The sequence below is a fragment of the Plectropomus leopardus genome, chromosome 8, assembly GCF_008729295.1.
Source record: "Plectropomus leopardus isolate mb chromosome 8, YSFRI_Pleo_2.0, whole genome shotgun sequence".
NCBI classification, from domain to species: domain Eukaryota; kingdom Metazoa; phylum Chordata; class Actinopteri; order Perciformes; family Serranidae; genus Plectropomus; species Plectropomus leopardus.
In genome coordinates this window covers 6517013-6542828 of record NC_056470.1, presented here as the reverse complement: position 1 = coordinate 6542828, position 25816 = coordinate 6517013, and the positions used below count along the sequence as shown (strand labels likewise).

The following is a 25816-nucleotide window of genomic DNA, read 5'->3' as shown; positions in this document are numbered from 1 at the left end:
ACATAAGTTCTGTAACACTCAAAGTTTTTCCTGATTGATTTGAACAAACACTTTCATTAAAACAAAACAAAAAATAGGAACAGAATTGTGACTGCCAATAACTGTAATTTATAAACAACTACAGTAACTCTGGTGTTACCCCCACTTTCATTTATTTGTGGCAGCCCACCACGACTAAAATATCCACCGCCACAAATAGAATTTCTTTTTCTGGAGCTGTACCTTTCATGAATAGCACTGTTGCATTATATATACACTGTTTGGTACGGGTTGACAGATTATCGGTTTATTTGATATTAGCTGTAACTTCATTTATTTTAATGATGGCCAGTAAAATGAATCAGTTAAAAAGTGCAAAGAAAATGTCGACATTGAAGGAACTTTTACTTTGTAAAACCTCAGGGAGCTTTTTTTATTTATCCATTTTTTATTTAAAGTTTCACTTGACCTTATAAAAAAAAGTTACTGGGAAATTGCTGTATTTGATGTTGAATGTTTCAGCATAGATTTAACATTTGCTAAAGGCATTTAAACAGAGTTTTGTGTAAGAGTTTGTTATATTCCAATTTCCAAATATTGAAAGAAAGATTGTCATTTTTATTGTAAATGCATACCGGCTCCAAATATCAGTTATCTGTCTCATCAACTACCATTAAACAGTATCATATTGGCCCTGAAAAACCAATATCGGTCGGCCTCCACTGTCTGGTTATTTATAGCACCACAGAGTCTGAGTAGAGAGCGCTCTAGGGGCAGAGATGGAAGAGCAGAACGGTCACGCATTGTGAAACTTAACTGTTAATTCTGCTGGGTCTAAAAGTTTGCTTTCACTTGCAGCTGATGCTCCTCTCATTTATCAATCTGGTGTGAGCTGCTGTGAACAAACAACAGATCAATTATCCGCCCCTGGAGTCGCAAACTGCTGCTGAGGGAAAAAAGAACTCATGGAGAGCTCCACCTACACTGCATTCACAGACTCGAAATACCTCTGAATTTAGAGAGCAGTTACAGACTGATACAAAGGTACACACAGACATTTTAAAAATCATTTATGATCGTATTTCATCATATTAAAGAAGTATGCTGTTAAACTCGTCAATATCAAATGGTACACCACTGCTCTGCACCCAGTGGGACAGGTTAGAGTGATTCATCTGCCATAACTTCACAATTTCATCTGTGTTCAATCACAGTAATGAAATTTATCCAAAATGTTTAGTACTGTATTGGTGCATTACTTTGCAACTCCGTTTCTTTGTGTTCTTTACAACTTCTCAGACCACACAGGTGTTGTGAGGCAAGTTTCTCTCTGTTTGATGGCATATGCACTGTACCAAAAGTTGTTTCCATTGTTTGTCTCACTCCGGTGCAAACAATTTCCTTTCCAGGCTAAGGTGAATTAAAATACCTCTCTTCCCCGCTGCCCCTGCCTCCCAGCCAGCTGAGGGGCCTCTCAGGCTGGACGACGGGGACTGAAAGCCTCTATCTCACCCTGACTGAGTATCCGCGGGTCTCATTCCAAGGATTGTGTGCAGTTTCTGGTGTATTGCATAAGAAAAGTAAGCAATAAAGAAAGAACATGGAAATGGAATTTTTGACAAACTTTGACAAAAGTGTTTTGCTTGCATAACTATTGCTACTAAAAGGTTTTTGTTGATTTAAAAAAAGGTCCGGGCCACATACTATTATTGTGATATAAGACTAAAAATTGTATTAGATGGATTTGGATATACTAATAATATAAGTGTTCTATTTTCCTGGTTTCAAAGGCTGCATTACAATAAAGTGATGTAATTTTCCAAACTTACCAGTGTTCTAGCTGTTCTCTTATTTGTCTTTACCCACTTGGTCTTTATATCCATGTTACTGATGATTATTTATCAAAAATTTCATTGTGTAAATATTTTGTAAAAGCCCCAATAGTCAACCCTTTACCATCATCATGATATCAATATCAATGTAAATGAGATATTTGATTTACATCATATCAACCAACCCCTAAAAAGAACCACTTTTTAAATTTGTACAAGTAGTCCATATAATATATCCTCTCAGAAATGTGTTAATCCTTCCAAGTGACGTCCTGCCAGGTATCTTAACACCCTGTTTGTTTTGGACTTAGTTTTCAGTCTGGATCTCAGTGAGTGAAAAACATGTCCCCTTAGACTGGGGTCAGGCATCCTAACTCGACCAGTCAAAAACATTCCACTGTTTGGCCACAATGGTAAAAATGTCACTGGCTGTTTTTTTTTTCCCATGTGTTGAGCATTATTGTCCTAAAGCTTTGTCATAAAATTCAAAACTATGCATAATTAAAGGGACACAAGTCCTACAATGTTCACCAAAAATGTGGATGTGCTACCTCAAACACTGTTAAAGCTGAAGCTTCATAGTTATTATCAAGTCAATACTCACACACCAGAGCAAAATGACAAAACAATCAAACCCTCTTCATTGTCTTATTAATTAATCCACTGCATCTGCATTTGTTCCTTGTTTCCAGCTGCCAGAAATAAATTAATTAGTTTCCGTAACATTTTAAAGGCTAGCTTCACAACAGCAAATGTGTCCCAGATCAAATTTTTTGCTCTAATGTGATAGAGATCCAATTTTTTCAGTGTAGTGTGGACACAGAAATCAGATTTTTTACAGTCACATTTGTGCCACTTTCATTTGATGTCCCACATCGGTTACATATCAGATCACTGGCAATGGAGCCCCTGTGAGAACGGTCATATCAAAATTCATGTGTGCTTTTCACATAGATACATTGTTTTTCCACATCATACTTCACTGTGCAGGCACTAATCAATCACCATACAGCGTCGCAGCAGCCCGTTTAAACTGCAGAGGGCTCCCGAAGCCATCCCGCTGCTGTGGTAGGCTGCCACAGTCGCCAGCCAGTAGAGCCCGACTGCCAGGCGCTTTCTGCCAAGGACAACTTGCCTACATGCTGTGACAGCAAGATATTGAAATGTAGCACTGGACATCCTCGGGTTTGGGTGATCTGTTCCTTGGTGAAAACCTCCACATCGCAGGCCCCCCCCCCCCACCCCCCCCCCCCCCCCCCGACTCCTTCCAGCGCCTCTCTGTCAACACAACTACCAGTAGATGCTGCTAACAGAGCGACTGGACTGAAAAGCCCTTTGGTAAGACAGCTAGTTATCCTGAAAACAAACACCCATTGCTCTGGCTATTTTTTTTTTTTGAAAATCCACAACGCACTCTCAAAGAGCATGGCATGGTTATTTATCATGCAGAATGAAGTCACTGGACATTCCAATTTATGAGGAGATGACACTTTGTCATTCATTTTTTTTCCCAAATACCTGTCTTACTCATTCCTCAGCACCCTTAATAGCATTGCTGGAGGCATTTTGTTTTCAGGTTGTCCATGCCAATCTCGTGAACGCAAAATCTCAAAAATGCCCTTTGGAATTTCTAAAATTAGGCACAAACATCCAGTTGGACTAAACAATGAACTAATTACATGTTGGCCAAAGGTCAACATTACTGTGACCTTGCATCACTGTGTCTTGTGTACACGATATCTCAATCTTCCTTTATTCTTCCATCTCATTGTCATTCTCACTGTCTCCTGACAGTGACTCGTTCATTTGGGTCACCAGGTCTCATGTATTTGCATTGGCATAGGTTACTATTTCTAGTGGCCCACCTGACAAGACGGTGTTTGACATAAGTGACATTTAACCCCGAGGCTCTAATGCACAGCTTATTTGAGTGAATCACATTGACGTGAATTCATCAGTAAAGAAACAATGAAAGATGCAAGTGATCCAGTTTTTTTTTAAAATGCAGTGATCAACAGCCAGGTTACAATTTGAAGTAGCTAGGTTACAGTGTGTCCATAGTAACAGAGTTAAAAACAAAAGGAAACATCCAGTACTGTGACCACATTACACACAGGCTGACCAAAAGGACACAATAATGGCCATGTGCAAACACACCAAAACACGCTACAAACACACTCAAAGGGTAATTGTGTGGAGCCGAGTGGGAGGACAGACGGAAAGAGAAAATCTGAGAAAGTGAGACGGAGAAAAACAATGATAGAGGGAAGTGGCAAGAGTTGACTGGAGGACAGCCACGAAGTGAAACTGTAGATAGTGTGGAGAAAACAGTGTGGTTACTGTGAAACAGCTGTGTCAGCTTTCAGCATACACACTGGACACCATCACACATGCGGCATAGAGTGAGTCAAACACGTATGCATCCCCTGTGATAAACGTTAGACACAGAGTGACCGATGCACACATCTTATCGCACTGCAGAGAGGCCGCCAGATCTGAGCGTGCGACATCTTGAGCGCTCCTACAGCCACCAACACTGACATAAGTGACATCCAGACACACTTCACATCATACTGCTGCAGCCTTGTTTGATGACAGCTTCGAACGTGACACAAACACACAGGCAGAGGAAACATCACGTCAAGCACGGGTGGAGTTTTAGACCATCAGGCTCTCTGGGCACAGACATGTAGAAGGCCCAACCACCTCCCCTACACAGAACTAAAAACACACACTCTGGCTCTGTGGGGATTTTGCTTCTTTTTTTGTTGTAGTCATCATATGTGTTTTCCATGGTCATTTTGTGTCATTTTTGTCATTGTTTGTTCCTTTTTGGTTGTAGTTATTATCTGTCTCTTTGAGGATATAATGTGTCTTTGGTCATTTTGCATCTTTTTGTGTCACTTTAAGTTAATTTTGTAGTTTTTTTTTTTGTCGTTTTGTGTCTATGTAGTCCCTTTGTGTCTCTTTTGGTTGTTTTGCCCAATTTTTAAATTATTTTGTGTCACTTTGAGGTTATTTCATGTCTCTGTCGTTGTTTCATGTCAATTGTGTTTGGGGTTTTTTTCAAGGTAATGTTGGTTGTTTTGTCTTTCTTTTTTAGTAATTTTGTGACTTATTTTTGTGTTTTCTTCTTAAAGGTAATTTTGTGTCTCTGGTTGTTTTCACTTTTTGTAGTCATTTTGTGTCTCTTTGAGGTAATTTGTAGGGTTTTGGTCATTTTGTGTGTCTTGATAGTCATTTTGTGACTGTTTTTGGTTGCTTTGTCCCTTTTGTAGTTATTTTATGTCACTTTTGGTTACTTTGTATCTCTTTGGTCATTTTGATTGTCTGTAATCATAATGTTTATTATTATGTTTGTATGTATTATGTTATTGTTTTTGACGTCATTTTAAAGGGTTTTTCATTTCATCATTTTGTGTCTCTTTCTTATATGTCTCTAGTAATTATTTCGTATCTCTATGAGTTTTTTTGTGTCTCCACTTGGTCTGTTGGTGTCCTTTTGTAGTCATTTTATGTGTCCTTTGTGTGTATTTTTTGCCCCCTTTTCTATTTATTTTGTGTCTCTATGTCTTTCCCATGCATCTCTGTTTAACTTTTTTGCGTCTCTTCCTGGTTGGTACATGTTAATATATGTGGCATTTTGAAGGTGAAGGCCAGGGTTGGTGGGGCCCTGACACTTGCAAGGCACCTGCATCTGTGTCCAGTAGGCAGTCTTCATCCATGACATCAAGACAAAGACTTGAAAAACAGCTAAATATAATCATCCATTCATCCAAATATGACTTACTACTCAAAATGTGCCATATAAACAAAGGATGAATGGGTGGATGAGTGAAAGTGAGTGTTGTGAGGGGTAGCCCAGTAAATAGGCCAACTGCACGGCTCGGATCTAATTTTGGAAACGCGGGAATGGGATAAAACGACCGGTGTCAAAACCAGTCTGTCCACTAAAGATGTGACCTCACACAAATAAGGACAAAGCACCATGATAAAACAAGTGGCATTATTAAATAGCTATCAGCTATACTTTACAGGCACAAAATATTATTAACAGACTGCAATATTAACACAACTGTGTGCACACCCATTCAAGATTCCTATTTCATTGCCTTGTGGTGTCAAGGGTAAACCAGTAACGGCACTGTTCTAACCAAAGACGTGTGGGTTAATTCAATGATAGCAGCGCCTGTGGTTTTACCTGCTGGGCCCCTGGGCACAGGTACAACATAAAACATAATCTTGCCTGTGGAATGGAAGCCAGGTTAATTAAGATGAATTTCTCTGTGGTGGCTTTTTTTCTTGTTCATTTTTGTCCATGTTAGTGTGGGCCTGGAGAGGATCAGTGCTTATGATGGTACTCTGTCTCAGCTGCAAGTAATAAGACATTAGGAACAATGACAGTTTATTTCCTTTCAGTGTGGCCAGAGGCACAAGATCAACTGCACACACCACCTTGTCCACGAAAAGCGAATATCATAGACTTTTAAGATAATGGTCAGCATGAGATTTATTTCATGATTAGCCTTGGTGGCTGAGCTTTCTTTTCCTCTTTGTGTTATTGACACCGGTGTGCATCGCTCTCTGCAAACCCAATTGTGGACTTCTGTGTCTGTGTTCTCTATCCGACCTTGTTACCTGGGCCAAACCACTTAATGAACAAAAAAACTCCACTTGTTTCGGATGTGTGATGAGCTGTGCCAATTACTTTTCGTTCCCTTGCGCGCACAACGAATGCAACTAACACAATTTGGACCATAGCTTCTGAAAGTGCAGTCTGCGGGCCGAAGATGGCTCTCAGAAATATTTTGTGCAACCTCTGAAAGTGATAGCTTACATTGTATTTGTATCATCTGCACGCCATTTCCAAACTGTCACTTTCAACACTTCATATTTAATGCACTACTCAGCTACTGCGTCAAACTGTACCCCCTGTAAAAGCATCTGTCAGGGTAGGGATGACTTTTTTGACAATATATTGTCCAAGAAATAATTGTAATAAACTATATTATTGTCATTTTGACACCATATTATTCCACTGATATATAATGATAATATAACCCTTTCAAAGAGCAAAGAACGTCTAATTTTCAAGAATATACAGACACAGGAATTGGAATAGGTAAAAAAAATATATTTAGCATATTTTTAAAGTAATTATTCAAGAAAGTACGTATAAAAGGTTAGTGCCTTAATAGGAGTAGCCCGAAATTACTCAGTTTGAGACTTGATACAAAATTTAGCCAAAAAGAAAAAAAACTGATGTTTCTTGTGACTAAAAGACAATCTTAACGAAGCTCCAGGAACACCACAGTTACCTCCATAATGAAGCCGATGCGCTGTAGTTGGCTAACATGAACAGACGGCCTGGGAGGCAGACGGATTGCACTTGGGTGTACAGAGAAGAGGATAAAGTTGTTTGTGGGTAAAACAAGAAACGACCAACTTTTTGACTCACCACCAGGGGTTGGTAAGCTAACGACTACAAGGACTGTGCCTGTTCCACTCCAAAAGTGCAGCTGCAGGCTACCTGTAAGCTACACTGTGACATCGATGAAGTATTGTTCAAACTTGCAAAAGTGGGTGGGGTGGACAGAAAAAAGTCTTCTTGGTTGGGAAAACCCTGTTGTTTATTCTAGCATCATGTTGGTTTGAATGTTGATGACATTCCTATCTGAACAAACAGGCATGTAAAAACAGGCAATATCGAGGCCAGCAAAATGATCAAGGTCATGTCCATATATGGAACACTAAGTTGATAAAGTATCATTACAGGCCTAAGGATGATAACTTGTTAAAGGCTGCTGGTTTCATGAGGTACTACATTCTGTCATCAATGCTACTATTTTTAGCTCAACTCAGCAGTTTAATGTGGAAGTTAGGTGGGAAAGATATTTTGTTTTATGTGTGGACTTTTTCTGTGCGACCCTCAATCATATGCTGGCTCCCTAAATCAGCACTCATTTATAAAAACTTTGGAACCCCCTGTATAAAACAATATTTGTATTTTCCAAACCTGTGGCATTTTTTAAAAATATTGTCCACTTGTTGTTTGTATTGTTGCATAGCCCCTGGAATAAAAATATCTGCTCTTTGAAATCCAGGAAGAAAAAAGACAAAAAGGAGGTCAAAATAGCCACATTTATTCTGTGCTTGAAATAATAAGAAAATATTGAATTAGATGACCTGAGCGCAGGGTTTAGCCTTCTCTTTGAATAGTATGTTTTATTATTTATTCTATTTTTTAACTACATTAGATTTCTGAAAAACAGAGGTACAAAAAACAGCCGACATATTTGCTGTGTAACATTAAAATATTTTCAATCTTCTGGTTTATGGAGGCTTTCTTTTAAATGTGAATGATTGTAATGTTGTACTAAAATATCAAAATTCCATAAGGTTATCAACTCTGAGCTAAGGAGCAGAACAGTCAGCCAATTATGACTATTAGAGAGGCAACGATTAGTAAATTAATCAATTCATTGGTTGATTTTAATAACCAAAATAATCATTCTGGTTATTTTTCTAGCAAAGAAGTCAAACTTTTGCTGGTTCCAGCCTTTAAAATGTGATAATATGCCGCTTTTCTTTTTCATTTATTATCCTAAATAAAGTGTCTTTGGGTATTGGAAGACTGATCGGACAAAACAGGCAAATTGAGGTTGTCACTTTGGGCTCTGAAAAATTGTAGAGCAATTGAGTAACAATTTTCACAATTTTTTGATATACTGATTAATCAATTATTCATGAAAATAATCGGTACAGTAATTAATAAATGAAAATAACCACAAGTTGGAGGCCTACAAACTGTCTCAAGAATCAAAAAGCAAGCAACAAGCCACACCTGACCCCAACCCGTTGAAAGAATCTGGCTGCTGATATCCAAAATTTTCAGTTTACTATCGAAACACTTTTCACGTCTAACTATTGTGTGAGCAAAATGCACAACCCTTTCAATTACTGCAAATATTTAGAGAATATTGTGTTGAAATATAGACCACATATGTATGCAGTCTTTGGCGAAAGATGGCATGTGTGGTCTTAAGACAGGGAAGCATACACATCAGCTCTCTCTCACTCTCACACACTCACACACACACACACACACACACAATTATAGACCACCTAGACCTATTTAATCTCTTTAATGTCTTGAAGTTGCGTCATTTTCCCAAATGATGACGGGCAAGGCAGCTTGCAATGTGAATATGTTAAAGAGAGAGCGACTACATATGAGTGTGTGTGCGGCAGTGTTTTTCCTTCTCTGGGGCATACACTACAAGCCGTGATCAGTGTAGCACTAAAACAAATCTGACCCAAGCAGGTTCCAGCTCCTGCCAAAAGCAAATAGAGTCCTAAACGCTACATAATACAGCACACAGCAGGAGTAAAAATGGGAATGTGTTGGAGCAACACAGAAAAGCCATAACAAGGGAAAAAAATGCAGTATGCAAAGAGAAGGACGGGGAGGGGGAGAGTGGGACGGAGAAAGAGAATAACAAGCGTAAAATGCTGGCTGTGGAGGGGAGGAAAAAGGGCAAACGACAACAGAAGGAAATGAGGCAGAGGCAGACTGTAAGAAGAACGCGACGGAGACACATATAAAGGCAAATTAAGACTTTACGATTACCAGGAATTTGATTTCAGACCAATTTAGTGACCAAAACAAAACTAAACAGAAAAACAGGAAAAAAGCTGTGTTGCATTAAATCTGTTCTGTATAACGGTATTTAACTGTGAAAAATAAAACCACCACAGATGAAGTAGCTAATAACATTGAAAATTGCTGCATGTCCATTTCTAATTTATTTATGAAAATTTAGTCTTATTTCAACTGCATGTAATACCAAATAAATATCCATGGTGGTGTTGTCATAATACTGGAATTTCTAACTTTCTAACTAACTATCAATTGCTTGAAAATATCAAAATTCGCTATCATTTGCAATACCAACTGATATTGAGAGCATACAATAAAAGACTTTTATAAGAAAGATAAATACAACAAAGATATAATATGAAGACAACATCTTTTCTTGTTTAGTAGCAGAGAACAGCAGAATGAATGTGCTAAACATTGACGCTGATAAAAGTTTTTTACATTAGAGAGATAATAATCTACCTACAGTAGTGCAAATGTTACTCTATGATTGTCATACTTTCAAAGGAAAGAAACCCAAAACAAAACAAAGCCACGTCACAAAAGCCTATTTGCAACCAGAGGGAAAGAGACGAGTGACAAGAGAGGACTGGGAATGTGAGAGAGGAGGCCAGGCAATGGGGGGCTGCAACAGCGTGTGTGTCAACTTGTTGTTGGAGAAAAGAGAGACCTAGAAAATAGTAGGGCTGTACAATTAATTTAAATATTGTTGCAATATTCCAAAGGTAATATCCAAAGGCTTCAGTTTTTTAAAGAAAGGTCAAATGTGTCACAACATACCATTAAAAATAAAGCTTTGCGGTGCTACAGAAATACCCCGGCTTACATATCATACTGCAGACACGGCGCAGTAACATGCTTGTTTGGTAGAGAACCCAGCAAAATTCACATCATCGTCATTTTAAATTCCTTTCAGTGAAAATGAAATACAGAAAAAAATTACTGCTAAAATTGTGACTTATATTACAATCCCAATATTTGTCAAACTAATATAATTTTGAATTATGAATCTGATTTTTTTTGTTTTTGCATGCAATCATTTTGTGCAGAATCAATTGTATCAAAACTGTAAAAAATGTATGTTATATATATGTGTGTGTGTGTGTGTGTGTGTGTGTGTGTGTGTGTGTAAAAATGTATATATACTATATTTGGGGGTTGGGGGCATCAATATTTAACTATGCTCAAAATGTCACTGCCAATATATTGATAAAAATAAAAAGATTAAAATTGCTATGCTACAAGAGGCAATCAAGCACTGCCAACTAAATGTAACATTAATCATAAATTAACTTAACAAAGTGCCCTTATTATTACCACCGGTTCTAGTATTATGGTGTACTGCAGTTCTGAGTGTGTTTTATTCAAGTGGTGTTGGTGTTGCCGTAACCCGGCAGAAGCTGTTGCTCAATTACTGTACATAATTATTATCAATTTCAAATGCTGTTCTGTCTCCTTACTTTCAAACTTATTCAATTTAAATTCTAAACATATTAAAAAGTGGACAAAATAGAATGTTATCTGAGTGTTTAATCATTTATTCAAGTTATGACGACAGTAGAAGCTTTTATTTGCTGCATATTTGTAAAGGTGTTAATTAGAAATAATTCATTATAATGTGAAAGAAGTGGAATTTATTTGGGGGTGGTGGTGGGGGGGTCATATCTGGTGCCCCTCAGTGTTGACTCCATGGCTCCCTGGAGAACTTTTTCCAGTGTTAATATGTTTTAATAAATGTTTAAATATGTTATATTTAGATCAAGATGAAACTGAAAATTCATTAAAATATGTCATTAATATCTTATCTCTTATCTCTATAAATATCTATAATGATTGTTTTGACAAGACATATAGTAACACTATCATCAATATTATGGACTTTATCTGTAATCAATGTTACCCACTTCACCATCACCTTGACGGTGGGTTTAAATGTACATGGGACAGATTATTGAGCTCAGCCTTTATGTAACACTGCTGTACATACTGTACACGCCACAGTGTGTACAGTATGTACAGACTGTATTCTGCACAGAAGCAAACTCAGATATGATTCGGATTCGGATGAATCTAAGCAGGACCATCGAATCAGTCGAGACTTATTTTCCTGCATTTTTCAGACACTGCTCCTGCATTCACTGATAATGCAAAGTGGAGGGGGGCATGACATACTAACCAGAAAGAGGAGCAGGAGGTTGGACTCTGTTTTAATAATCATACAGCCCACACACGCATAGCTGGGATTTGTGTACTAGACTGAATAGACAAAATGTAGGTAGAAAACCGTAAGGAAGGACACAAGAGAAAAAGACAAGAGGTGCAAATGGATTTTTATCAAGTGATAAAAGATCAAAAAGATGAGAGGCAGAGGAAAGAGCATCAAGTTTGATGAATGCGTTTGGACTTCCTGAATACTATATGGCTGTGTAATTCTGGGAAGTAGCTTCACAGTCACAACAATCATCTGACATTATCACATACTTGTTCCTCCTCTTCATTTATTGCATATATTGAGTATTAGTTAAAATCCTTTTTCATGATTTTATCTTCAGGTTTATGTTAGATCGATGGTACGCATCAAGAACATCAAATATTTGATATCAGATGCATCATCTAATTCACACGGTGCATATTCTCTGGAAACTTAAAATATGTGACTGATAGTTTACATGATTTATGAATGAGTTTTGTATTTGAGCGCTAATATAAATAAAAGCACAAAGAGAGACATAAAGACAGAGTAAAGCTTTTTTCTAGTTTAATAGATTGACAAATAGGATAAAGAAATCAAGTTCTAGGAAGCCAATTTAAAGACTTTCCAAGACATTTGCAATCCTAGCAGGAGCCAACTTTAAGACCAATTATAAATCCAAAACCAGACATAAAGCTGTCAGAGCTAACTTGCCTTCAGTACATGATGTAACTATAAACCAACAGGATAAGAACAAAGGCAGAACGCTGTTAACAGTTCTCCAGCCCTTTAGTCACATCTCTATCCATTTTAAAGACAGCCTTTAAAAAGGAGATAAAAAGAGACATTTGCCCAATCAGTACATGTCAAATATAATTTTCTTGTTTTCAATTCTGAAGTCCAAGCACTGGCGTTGTGCGAAACACGGGGAGAGCGAGAGTAAGAGGGTTATAGTTGTGAGCCAGAACATGCTTCGTTCTGTCGGCTTCGGCCTGCTGTTCTGCATTTACACTGGAGCCATGGTCTGGATGTACACGTGTCAAAAAGATGCAGGCCGGAAGCAGAAAAGGAAGACGTGAGAGAAAGACTCTGAGGCGAGAAAATATTTACACCAATAGCAATAAAGGATATGGACTTTAACTGCATTCAGAGCACGTGTGTGCGTGCATGCACCGGGGCCGCCCGGTCAGCCACAACACTTTAGGATGACTAATTGTCCCACAAACAGGATGAGATGGGTGGAGCCTTCTGTGGGGGGCCTGTTGAGCTACAACCAATCCCCCTCTGTGGGCCTGTCTTTCCCTCTCTGTGCTGCAGTAGCATCGGTGAGAGAAAATGAGGAATGGAGGGAGGGAAAAAAAGGTTGAGAAGGGTTAGTAGCTCAGTGAGAGCCCCTTCCACTGGGCCTCAACACACAGACGCAGAAAGAGCAAACGAGAAGACACAAAGCTGAATCTCATTTGCTGGCGTTTTATGTTTCCTTCTCACTCGCGCAATTCCCTGAAATATCCAGAGATGTTAACACCCCCTTTCTGGAGAATGTAATTAAATGATGACGGTCACAAAATGACATCATTTCCTTCCCATTGGTGGAAGCAGGGGGGAAACAGCTCGCCTGCCTCGCTACACAGTTCGAAGATATGCACCTCTAAAGCTGTCTTACTAACAAAATGAAGTTAAGTCGGCTTAACTACTTTTTAAACAGACAAAAAGTACAACTTCCTCATGTGCCGCCCAGTGGGAGTGACAGCGTTGTCAGCAGCCACGCAGCAGAGACGCTCTGTCGTGTGCTACGATTTCGTAACTGAACTATTTTCACAACATAGATAATGACTAGGAGTGTTACAGGAAAAACATCATCCTTGTGTCAGCTGTTAAAGGAGTTCAGTGCAGGGGTGGCTGCGCTGCAGGTGTATTAGACTGCACTGTGCCCGGGTGAAGGAGTGAAAAAAATATTTCTCACAATTGTAGATAAGGTGTGCTGAATAAAAACATTGCAAGTGAAGAAAAAGCATGGACTACAAACACTTGCCAAGCCTCCCCTGGATAGTCACTTATGTTGTCTCACTGCAGTTTGGTGCTGGTCAGTTAACATAGGTTTATCAGAGCGTTTCTGCTGAAAACAGCAGCCTGCTGCTGGAAACAAGGTCCATGAGAGCACTAAGGCCCTGACACAGACTGTTCTGAAAATTGATATTTTTTCCTTTTTGGCCTTTTTTTAGAATGCCTTCTAAGGAGCAGAATTTTTCAACTCCAGTTACTGTATATCTGTGTGAACATGTAAAACAGAGCGTTTGGGGAAGGGATGATGTCATCTCCCTTATTTTGCACATGCCCCTGGTTGCTTTGTGTAATGAACATGTACCAGAAAGGATAACAACAATGGCAGATTACTGGTTGCAGGGTTTTATTTATTTGTGGTGGCCTGCCGCGGTCAAAACATCTGCAGCCATGCATCAATTTTTTTTGGAGCTAAACCGTTCATTAGTTCTATTGGAATATATGTGATGTTCAGTTATTCGTTGCATCACACTCTTGGGGCACAGAGCATACTCTGGGCACAGATGGAGCAGCAGAAAACCAGGGGCAGTCAAAGTGAAACTTGGTGATTAATTGTGCTGGGTCTAAAAGGCAAATTAAAATTCTTAAAACTGCTACTGGGGAATAAAAGAACTCACAAAGAGTTATGCTGCGCTGCATTCATGGATCTGCAAAACATCCCAATGTAGAGAGGGGACAGAGAATGATAAAAAAAAAAGAGAGACACACAAGATTGAAAAAGAAGTTTGCTGACCTACACAGAAAAAAATATCTGTAGAAACATGGCCCAAGATAGAGCCAAAACCTTATTGTTTTGGCAAACCCAAAACAATGAGCTGAAAGATGTACAAACATCCTCCAGTCGGAGACTCCTAATAGTCATTTGACACATTGTAAGTATGAAGTATTGATGCAGTTTTAAGGTATAATTATATTGCAAAAATGTTGATTTTGTGCAACTCAAAATCAGTCAGACCTCATCTCTCACACTGGATTGAAAGCAGGAATTGCGGAAAGTCTCAGAGGAGAGACATTTAAATGCCTGCACCGCTGCACGTCCACGGATGACAACTTCAGACAGACATACGTACACTCTCTCTCTCTTTCTACCAGGTTTAATGAGTGGCTGCACTAATGAGCCAGTCGTGCTTTTAGTGTGGCAGTAAAAACACGTCCAAGTTAACTCTCACATCAGTCTAATTAAAAAGCCTCAGTTTAAATCAATGGAAACACAGAAGGCACTGATGGTTACAACAGACGTTTAGCTGTTTAAGTTAATTTCTTTAGCGTGTTAGTCTGATTCCAGTTAAACTGAATCAGAGTCAATGAATGAACTGTGCATTTTCAGAAACAAGGGCAGACTTTGATTACTTCTTGTTAAAGGCCTGTGTGTGTGACATGGGGAGCAGTTTTCTTTCTGTCTATACCATCACAAAGCATAAACTACATAATAAAATTGGACCAGGTTGTTTTTGCCAACCTGTGGCCAAATATCTCATTACACTTCTCACGCTGGGAGACAAAGGCGACAAAAAAAAACTTGTCTCTGTAAACGATGTTTCCAGAACCTTTAAGAATAGAGTTGGGCGACAATATATCACGGGCAGGCTGAATTCACGGCTGGTGAGCTGTTTTTCTGCCAATTTAAATAGCCAAAATACATTCCTTTATATTTCAGCCTCCTCACCATGAAAACTGTAAAATGTGAAGCAAATAATGGGCCTCTAAATGCATAATTTGTGTGAGATCAGGAGTCGCGAGGGAACTGGCAATTCTTTAACAACCTGTGCCAGCACAAAGTCCTATGCTTCACAAAAAGAATACTTTCTGCAAACCACTGTATCTTTAAAAAAACTGTAAGGGGTAGAAACACATTATTCTTTTTTGCTTTGTCACTTGTTATCTACAGTTTCATGATCAGGCATCTTATCTGTATTTACAGAGATCAAGAAGTATCAAGTCTTTGCTGTTAAATGTATTATTTTAGAGACTTGGCATATGTTACCGTCACCTGCATCCAGATCTGCTGTCAAAGATACCTCTGCAAAGACATACTGACGGTGATTTTAGCCTCTTGTTAAGCATTTAAGCCGCTCTCTAGTCATGTTAAGCCCTGTGTGGCCCTGCTAAAGGAGAAGTGGGCCTGTGCTTTATCTTAAATCAGCCTGACAGGTAAAGTAGATGCTGATGAACATGACATGAAGAGCTGACTGGTCTCAGGTCTGCACCTGAAGAAATAGCTTGGTCCTTATTGCAAATTTGTAGCCAACTTAAAGCTAATTCAGCTTCTATAGATTTGGCTGTGCTGTTCATTGGCAGTGTATTTTAATATTTTGCTGTCCCTAGGTACATTGCATGGAGAGATGTAATCCTAGTATTAATGTGTGTCTCAAACCTATTGTTCAAAGCTTTAGTACATAAATACTACATGTAGGCTTATCCCATATTTAACTCATCCCATCCAGCATTCTTGAAAACTAAAATAACTAGAAAAGGGCACTCAGAGTTGGGATCTCTAACAGGAGGCCGCGTTCCGGCCGCTCGAGCCGTTTGCGGCCTTTCTAGACAATTCTTGTAATTCCAGCAGACCCGACCAAGTGCTTTTCAGGAAATACAATGTAATCATGAAACACAATAAGTAAAACACAGCCACAAATCTTGTAAGTCCTAACTGGACTTCTTACAGTATTAACTTTGTCTGCAGGCTACAGCACAACACATTAGGAAATGACAATAAACACAATCAAAACAGATAAAAAAGAGACAGTTTAGCCTTTTTTGCATGCTTGCTTACTTATAGTGGAAGCTCAAAGAAAGGAAAAATGGCCAAAGCAACAAAATATGCAAATCTACAAATTAAACAGGCAACACACTCTGCCAATGCAGTACAGCGAAGAAAACAAAACTGGGTTGCAGCAGATATGTGATGTCGGCGAAGATAAAATGGAAATTTATTCATCTCGTATCGTGCCTAACATAAGTGGATCATAACATATTGGGTATGGAATTAATTTTCAGATGCTCCTGTTCCAAATGAGACCAAACTTTCTTTGGATGTCAGTGTGTGAGCCAAGACAAAAAATAAAATGTTGCCTGCAACAGATAAGGCTTGTTGTTTATAGCTGAGGCTATAACTTGCAGCCCCCACAAGCCTCAGGAGTGAGAAGTCAGTGGCTACAGCTTCATGCACACCAGGATTCCCCTGTTATTCTGAATAGGACAATATTTGGAATTTGATGCAGGTCATGTAAACAGCATATTTAGTTTAAATATTCTGATATAGGCTGTTTTACAAATTTTGCATTTTCTGATGAAGACATTCGGGATATGCTGGTTTGATTTGGGTTTTAGGATTATTATTTGGGCATGTATACTGCCAACTCAAAGCCTCAACTGGGGTTTTTACTGCAACACACCACCTCTCATTTATTTACGGGCAGCTCAGTGCGTTGTCATGGACACGCTGTACACAAACCAACTCATCAACAGTTTGCAAGGCTGGGGTAGAGATGCATGCGAAAGAAAATCCCACAATTCCGGTCAAAAGGTGAACTACTCCTACTTTCAAACTTTATGAAAGAGTTGGATATCAACAGGTTTTTGGATATGCGCAAATACCGCAGCACCGACCTTTTCAAGAAGTTGACGGAAGGAAAGAGTCCAACGAGTCCGCCACCGGTAGGAAAGTGTGAAAAAAATCCTCTTTTGATACAAAAAAGCGAAATGACATGCGGCTTTCTCTCCATATTTTAATGTGATAGGCAGCATAACGGGGCACGTTAATCAGACGAGACACAGCTGCATGCAAAAAGGAATGTTAGCGGCATATTCATTTTCATTAGACATGTACGCAGCACACGTGCGCAGTACATTTTTGCCTCGTGGGAATTGAACCGTTTACCCTCGCAGTGCTACTTTTGTGCTAGGCTAACCCCGACCACAATATGCAGCACGAACCCTGTGATCTTATGATTGTTTACCACCACTGAATCATTCATATGTCGAACCCTGAGAACTCGAAATTCTGTATGCACCAGTGTGACCTTAGACTGTGAGGTGAGCCGTTACTGACATCTATCTCAAGGAGCCCCTTAGGCGCTTCAAACAAGACCTAATCACACCAGCCACAACACCAGAGCCTCTACTACATTTATGTTGTAGCTACACAATTACCTCTCATAAGGAATCCATTAGCCCCTGTTTAACACGTTCACATTAAGGAGGGAGGAGGAAACTGTGACTGTAGAATAGCGCAACAATAAAAAAGGAGTAATCTGCTGCATGTGAATGACAGAAGTGTGTTTTTTTCCTCTCTGTTGCCAATTCATTCTTCACAAAAATGACTCTGGCCAGCTTATGAAAGCTTACACATTTTGCCGTTGCAAACACCTGGTGTCTGCAGGTCTTTCCTATAAGCCAGTGATGTAGTTTGTTTGAAATAAGCAGAAGAGCAACTGGTTAGTACGAGCACTATGGTTTAACGGACAATGGGAAAATTCAAGAGAAAAGACAACAGAGTACTGAGCTGTTTGAATGACAGGAGAACTCAGAAGTGCAGGGCAGAAATACTGCAGCAATCAGCACTTACAACAAAAGATGGAGGCCAAAACAAAAAAAAAAATGTAATCAAGAGATTATTGCTTTTGGCGCTCTACTTCAGTTTCATCTGTAATTGTACTCTTGTGGATCGCTTCAAGGCAATTTCAAAACACGCATTCTCAAAATTAAACTTTTATTCACATCATATCAATAAATGAAGCTTGCAAAGTTAATGCACTATTAAATCTGACAAGTTGATTTTATTGTTTTTAATCTAGGAAACCGACTGCTTTGAAAAATTTAAGTAAATGTAATAATTAATCTTAATTTATGTTTGCCTTATATCTAATTAAGATTACTTAAAAGTTATATTTACTTATTTTTGTCAAGCTGTCGCTACTTAGAAATGATAAGTTTAATTTAATCAATCTGTCAAAGTTTTAGCAACTTCAGTAAACCAAGTTTACTGTGCTATTTATCTGTATTCTGCTGGTTGCATACATGTCACCAGCAACCAGCAAGTTATAGTCTCAGAACTTGCAGCTCTCCTAACTTCATCTGCAAAATCCTCTTTGACATTATCAAGTTAAGTCAGACTAACTTGGTTTACTGAAATTGCTAACAGTCATTTTTAAGTTGCAACAATTTCACAAAATTTAGTTTATACAGCTAAACTTCAAGTAAACTTCTCATATAGATATATAGTAAACATAAGTTAAGATTTGTAGTTATATTTACTGTAGGATAAAGTCAGGAGTGTAAGATTAAGTAGCCACAGTTCAGTAAGTCAGACACGTTTCATTGATGTTTCAGTCAATAGACGCATCTGACTCATTATTATATGAAAAAGAACTTGGATCGGGATCAAGGACAAAACTTGATCGGAACATCCCGACACATTATCAGTTGTTTTAAAACATCCTTCAGCTAAGCCTGAGCCTCAGTCTGTTAAAGGGGATTGTGAGGAAGGATCATCTAAATCTGCGAGCAGGGCAGATTAAACTGGAATCAGTATCCAAATATTTGTCTGAACTTTGAAAAACCCCTTTCTACAGTGTTGATTCAGGACAAGAGCAGCATCACAGCCAGCATCACAGCTTGCCAAATATAAATAAATTACTGACTGACACCAATATGCCCTCAAACCATCACCAACTGTTGTTGAACATGGCCGACTGGAGGCTCTGGTCAATATAATGGTATAATACCTTGTAATGGCAGAAATGTGTCCATCAGAAGTGATTAGAAGGAAATAGGATGCTCTAATTGTGAAATTCTGGTGCTGAAAAGAAGGCTAAGCAGTAGGAAAGGCCAGCAAGGAAAACTAAATTAGTCTACCATCAAAAAAATTCTGCCATACGGCTCTCCCTTTAATATCGTTCAGAAAATGTTTGCAAATCAATAAGCAGCACTGCTTTATTGTTATACTGGATTGATATGATTTTTTTTGTGTGTAAGAATGCTGATTTTTTTCAGGTGTAAAAGGTCTTTTGGGGCCTTTAGTCTGACAGCACACACAATTTCTTTTATAGACCAAACGTATGATCAAGTAATGAGAAAATAAAAACCAGATTGATCCGTAGTTGATGTAACTGTTAGCTGCAGCCCTACTTCTCTCCTATGGGAAATTATAAAAACATCCTCCCACCCCTTTTTGCTCAGCCATGTTTTGATAAAACTACAAAAACCTAAATTTTCCATCCGTATCAGGGCAAAGACTCAGTTTGCATATAACAACACTATTTATTTTAAATGTTCTGAGATCACTTTCAACATAAGATGATAGAATCGGTCTTAACAGTCTGGCTGTATCCGTGTATTGTGAGGAGACGTCCCAGTACTGATGTCTTTAAAAGCGGATAAGAAGCAGCACCGACTTTAAACTCCATGAGCTGAATAAAGTCACTGGAAAAATTGAACTCACAGCAACTAAGTTTGCGAGTGTGCAGACCTGTAAATATTTGTGCAAATGTGTGAACGTACGTGTGCCTGTGTGTGTTTGTATGCGCGCATATGCACACATGCATTCCATATTCCCTGGAATTAGCTTATGTTTCAAAAAAGTGTGCTGCACCTTGAGGCCCCCATGCATCTGTTATCATTTTACAACCTGCCCGTAACTCAGCAGAGTACAAACCTCCTGAGCACAATGTGCTCCACTAAGCACCTCATTACAGAAAAAGACCCTTTGTCCCCCACTGAGGTAATAGGTGGGTGGGAGGAACCTTTAGATGAAGGGGTAAACACAGCAAAGTGACACAGCGATTATCCTTTTCATGACAAAACCCCTTCAACTTGCATCTTTTTCTCCAGATTTAGAAACCTGTGATAAACTGTTCGTTGACTCAGAGCATCGTGTGTGTCACCTGCGCTGGCAACATGGAGCGGGTGACACTGAGTAACACAAGGCTGTTTTATACAAGCAGAGATACAAGGTTATGGTCCAGCAGCAGTGGGGGGTGAGTGCTGAGTGAATCATGTTATCATAGGGTGTAGCATGGTGTGTTTACTCACAATGTAGGAGAGCAGCAACCCCGGAGAAATGTGCCAAAACAAGCAAACACACAAAATGCAACATAACCACAAGAAAAGTTAACTTTCCAATTCCATAGCTATCGCTGCATCAAATTCACTGAAGCTCCTTGTCTTTCATCATATTCAACAGTCACCACTCCAAGAAAAAAGAGACTGGAACAATCCCTGTAATTCCAGCTCAGCACTACAAACATGGCAGCGCGGCTTGTGTTTTTAGAAAAGTCCACACAGAAAATCAAAGAGATTGTGGAAAAAAAGAAATCACACATATTATTTCCCTTAAGTATGATTAAAATGCAGTTTCATCCCTCTAAAGCTGAGGGAACCACTCTCAGCCACAGTGGAAACTCTCATATATTTCCATTATGCACATACTAAAAGATAATGCTCAACTTTCAATTGAATCAAAATAATTATGGTGGTTTTGCTTAAAACTTCAGCCTCAAAGTGAAATGCAGAAAAATGAAAATTCACAACACAAAGAACACTTAATGATGACCACTGTGCAGAAATGATTTCAGATCACAAACAGCACATACATACAAATTATGCACAGCAACAAGCAGGGTTCCTACAGCTTAAGACAAGATCATTTCAAGGCTTTTAAAGACTTTTAATGCCACTGTGTATAAAATTTAAAAGCAACTTTACACTAACCAAAATTGAACAAATAAAATAATCTCAATTGACATTTATGTAGGGTTAGGAACAATTTTGGGAGGTACATTAGGGGCTAGCAGGCAGAAAATTGTCAGATGTACAATTCTGCCCAAATGTTTATTGAAACATAAACATGACTTTCTTTTTTTTTTAATCTGGTGGTGGAGATAAGGGAAGAACAGAAGTGGGAAATACCTGGCGTCTGTTGACAAGGTTTTTTTTTTTGCAGTTTTGTGTTTCTTGCTCTCAAATAACATCTTTTATTTTGAACATGGATGTATGATTTTGAGGTGCCATCAGCATAAGCACAGTGTGCCATGGTGATAATCATCCGTGCAAAACACAGCATGCTGTATACAGTTCTGTGGATTAAATGAAGCTTTGATGGACATTATTTGCATCAGTGATTTTCACTTTCAGCCCCAGATGCCATATCAAAACAAAAAATAATTCATACAGTCCTACCTCCCACATCTAAGCATTTTAAGACTTTTGAAAAACTGATTTAAGACATTTTAATACCAACAAAGGCCTTAGTTTTACATATGAATTCATTCAAAGCCTTTTAAGACTTTTTAGGGATCCACAGGAGCTCTAAGCAAGGCAATTAAGCCAACAGTCAAATACTTTTTCTTAACACTGGATGTTTTACTCTGACGGCTTAATAGTTGTTATTATCTGATAACACACATATAAGATGCAATATAGAATAGAGTAAAATACTCATCCAGCAACATCTATTGTTCCTGAGACACACAACAACATTTGGCCAAACTGCAGTGACTGGCTTAAGTCTCTGGGGTCCATTCTACTCCACTCAGCTCCATGCTGATCTGTCCCTTTGTCTTCCCCGCCTTGCAAACAGGAGCAGCCTCCTCCACATCAGAGGCTGACAACCTCCAGGAAGGAACACTTCTAAAAACCACAACACAACATCCATCTGCCTGTCACTTTACACACAAATACCGGAAATACCATGTGCATTTAATGCAGTGGAATAACCTCCAATTCGGTTTATTTTCCTCTGGGCGTTTTTAGGATTTGCGCACTGGCCCTGCTGCAGGCAGCCAGGCAGGCATGCACATGTGGAACGTGGAGGGAAGCACCCGCCTATAACAATAACACCACACACACACACACACACACACACACAACATAACCGGGACATTGCTCGTCCAGAAGTTGTGCTGGAATGTGAAATGCATGTGAAATGTGAAATGCCATGTGGGCCGAGTGCATGTAAAAGCGGTATAGGCGAGGAAACAAAGAGAAAAACTGCAGGATTTTTTTTTTTTTTTTTTTTTTTTGCTAATGTGCAGCGACTAGCTCATAACACTACATGCTAACCGGAGTCTTTACATTTCTGTCACAAAACCAGAAAGCTCTCTTACCTGATGTGGCATATCAACCTTCACTCTGTGCAGTAGCAGAGGGGGACCCAAATGTTGGAGCCAGGTCGCCAAATTTTCCGAGCTGGTGGACTTGAAGGCGGCTTTTTAACAATTCCCCCCACGCCGAAACGAAAAAACTTTTCCTCCGTATAAAACAAAACTGTCAACAGAGAAGAAAGGAGGAGTGATTAGGCAGGGCTATCTAACGGTCAGTCGGGGGGCTGGGGGTTGGGTACAGCCCCGATGACGTCCCGTTATTTCTTGCATGGACATACTGTTACGCTAAACGTCATTCAATAAATCTGGCAATTCAATAGTTGCCTCGCTCGCGCGGGGGTAAACACTTCTGAGAACAGGACTTTAGACTTTTCGCGAGACATTTCGGGATTTCTGGGATATTCGGCACCCAAGTTACACACAATGCGGCACTTCATCCAAACAAAACTTTAAAGTGTTCTCATTCACACCGCTTCTTGCCACCCTCCTCCACTTTGCAAGTTTGTTAGGAAAGCGTGGGGCTAAAAGCAGAGGCAGCATGTGTGTGTGTGTGTGTGTATCGAATTGAAGAGTGTGTCCTAACCTGTGAAATCATGTTACTACTTCTGTACATTTGCCAGCACGCGCGGCCATGTTCAATTGCCACATTATTAAAAGGGGGGTTTCGCGGGGCTCGGACACGGACTAACAAAAAAACGGCAGCTACAACATGAAAATGTCCATAAACATTTTCTGTTCTTGCGTTGTGTGTGGAAGGGGGAAAGTCAGACGTTTAAATTGGGTAAATGGAGCAAAATCAAAATGTAGAAATACTTTTACAAGTGCTGCATTCAAATGTTTTACCAAAGTAAAAGTACAAAAATATTAACTTAAAAATACACTTAAACGTAAAAAAAAAAAAAAAAAAAAATACACAGTGATCCACATTAGAATCACATATGTTATATTATTGACTGTTGATGTATAAATGTGTAAATTGCATTAATGCTGAAGCTGCTAAAGATGGGGCTGACTTTACCTACATAATAGATCTAAACGTGATCTTATAGGTATCATATAAATCCCACAAGGCAACAATCAAGTTTTATCTTAACCTATAATATTCCACCACCATTTGCCTGTTTATTGATAATATTTCGTATTATTAGACTAAATCTGCAAAGTATCTAACTTGAGTTAGCAAATAAACGTAGCGGCTAACGTTACAATATCAGTCTATGAGATTTAGTGGAGTAGAGGAATAAAGTAGCAGATACTCATGTTAAGTACAAATTGTACTTAAGTACAGCATTTGAGTGAATGCACTTCCAGCCAGTATGTGTTGTGTGAAATGGCCTCTCTAATATGACAGTAAACCTAGGCTCACAGAGAAGGTTATATTGTTTGTGTCAGCCGCATGTCAAAATATTGCAGCCCGCTAGAGAGCAATAACAACAGCTAACGCGACGTTAACAGCAGCACACTTCACTGGCCTGGAAAGCGCGTGTGCCACTCGGCCTGAAAGCACTTCTCAGCAAAAACCAAACGAGACAGAGCGAAACTACAACGCTACTATATCGTCACATCACCGCTCACAACACGACGCACTCGTAAAGGTACAGGAAAGTGGAAAATAACTTACATTAGTCCATGCGAAGCGCAACGTAAGCAGACACTAGATCTGTATCAACATAGACGGGCAGCACTTCTCTATAGTCCCGCCCCCGCAGTTTAACACTCAGGCATATCTATACATATATATAATCCCCCCGGTGTCCAATCACAGCTCTCCACTCCGGAGTAGCGTCTGCTCTCATTGGTCTAGAGGGTTATCAGTCTCGAGCCGAGTCCCCAGCTGTCTCCTTACCATATAGGGGTGTGTCGTGACGTTGCGGACAGCCTTATAGGTAGTAAATGATTTTATCAAAAAATAATAATAAATAAAACAAATAAAAATACATCATGTAATTCAACGACAAGAACCACATCCCAGAGCTTATGATTGCCAGAGCTTTTTCCTTATATTTATGGAGACAGGAGAGATGGTGACACACAATTTTTGTTCTTATATAAATTTGTATGTACAAATTTGTGTTTTGACAATGTTTAATTTTCAGTGCCGCATGTACTTAGTAACTCCACATTTCTCCTGATTAATTATTTATGATTTACCTATACATAATATATGAAAGTTCCAGCATCCTCTTCTCTCTCTTTCTGATGTCTCTGTCCTGGAAACTGTCTGTAACTGATAGTGTACACATTCAGACAACAGTGAATAATGTTTTCACTAACCCACTAACTAACCAGTGTGTGTCCACAGTGTATATATGGAGAAGGGGTAATTTGCCTACTTGGTGGAAGAATTCAGAGGGAATGATAGGGCCCTGTGGTGGTATACGATGTCACCCCTGGGAGGTTTTTATTATAGAACTTCAATCACCACATTACCTACTCTGTAATTAGGAGTGATTCTCCTCTGGTATCCACCTCGTGTCATTTCTCTAGATGGGCTATGCGACGCACAGTTCCAGCCTGGAGAAGTTGGACTATGGTTTCTTTTTTTATCGAGTGCGACTGGATTTAAGGCTATTTGGCTGTTGCAGGGATCCAACCTATGACCTTTCAGTATAAGAAGGTTCATGTTGGCAACATTCCAGCGAGTAATCCATAACTGCATGCAGTGGTATAGATGAGAAAAGCAGTATTAGCCCCCTCCTGACAGATGGAAAAAAAAGGCAACTTGAAGCCTGCTTATTGGTGGCTTTGGGTCCTCTGTGAACAGATTAGGGTATTTCAAAGCTTGCTCTACGTGCTTTGTGAAAGGAGGCTTTTAGAAAGACATCCCTCTTTTTCATCATGTGATACATGTGATGTTAAAAAAACTGTCATCATGGAAGTCAGGCTTCTGATATTGTAAAGGCACTATGTATGAGTCGAGAGCTACTGTTGAAGAACATCATTTTGCGAGCCGTATACGGGGCTGTCGTAAGGCCGTGGAAATGTATTCATC

The 25816-nt window shown here is 39.2% G+C and overlaps 1 protein-coding gene across 2 annotated transcripts in view; it reads right to left on the bottom strand.

The window, feature by feature from the left end:
• LOC121947225 (vitamin D3 receptor A) overlaps positions 1 to 24524 on the bottom strand; it is a 99188-nt gene extending 74664 nt beyond the window's left edge. Inside the window, exons 1-2 of one of the 2 annotated variants that reach the window (XM_042492180.1) lie at positions 24446 to 24524; positions 22828 to 22987 (exon numbers count right to left, since the gene is read on the bottom strand). The gene's annotated coding sequence lies outside the window, so the exon portion shown is untranslated. Of the gene's footprint in view, positions 1 to 22827; positions 23035 to 24445 lie in introns of those variants that run through there. The other variant, XM_042492179.1, reaches the window with a different exon arrangement.
• Between the last annotated feature and the right edge of the window lie 1292 nt (positions 24525 to 25816).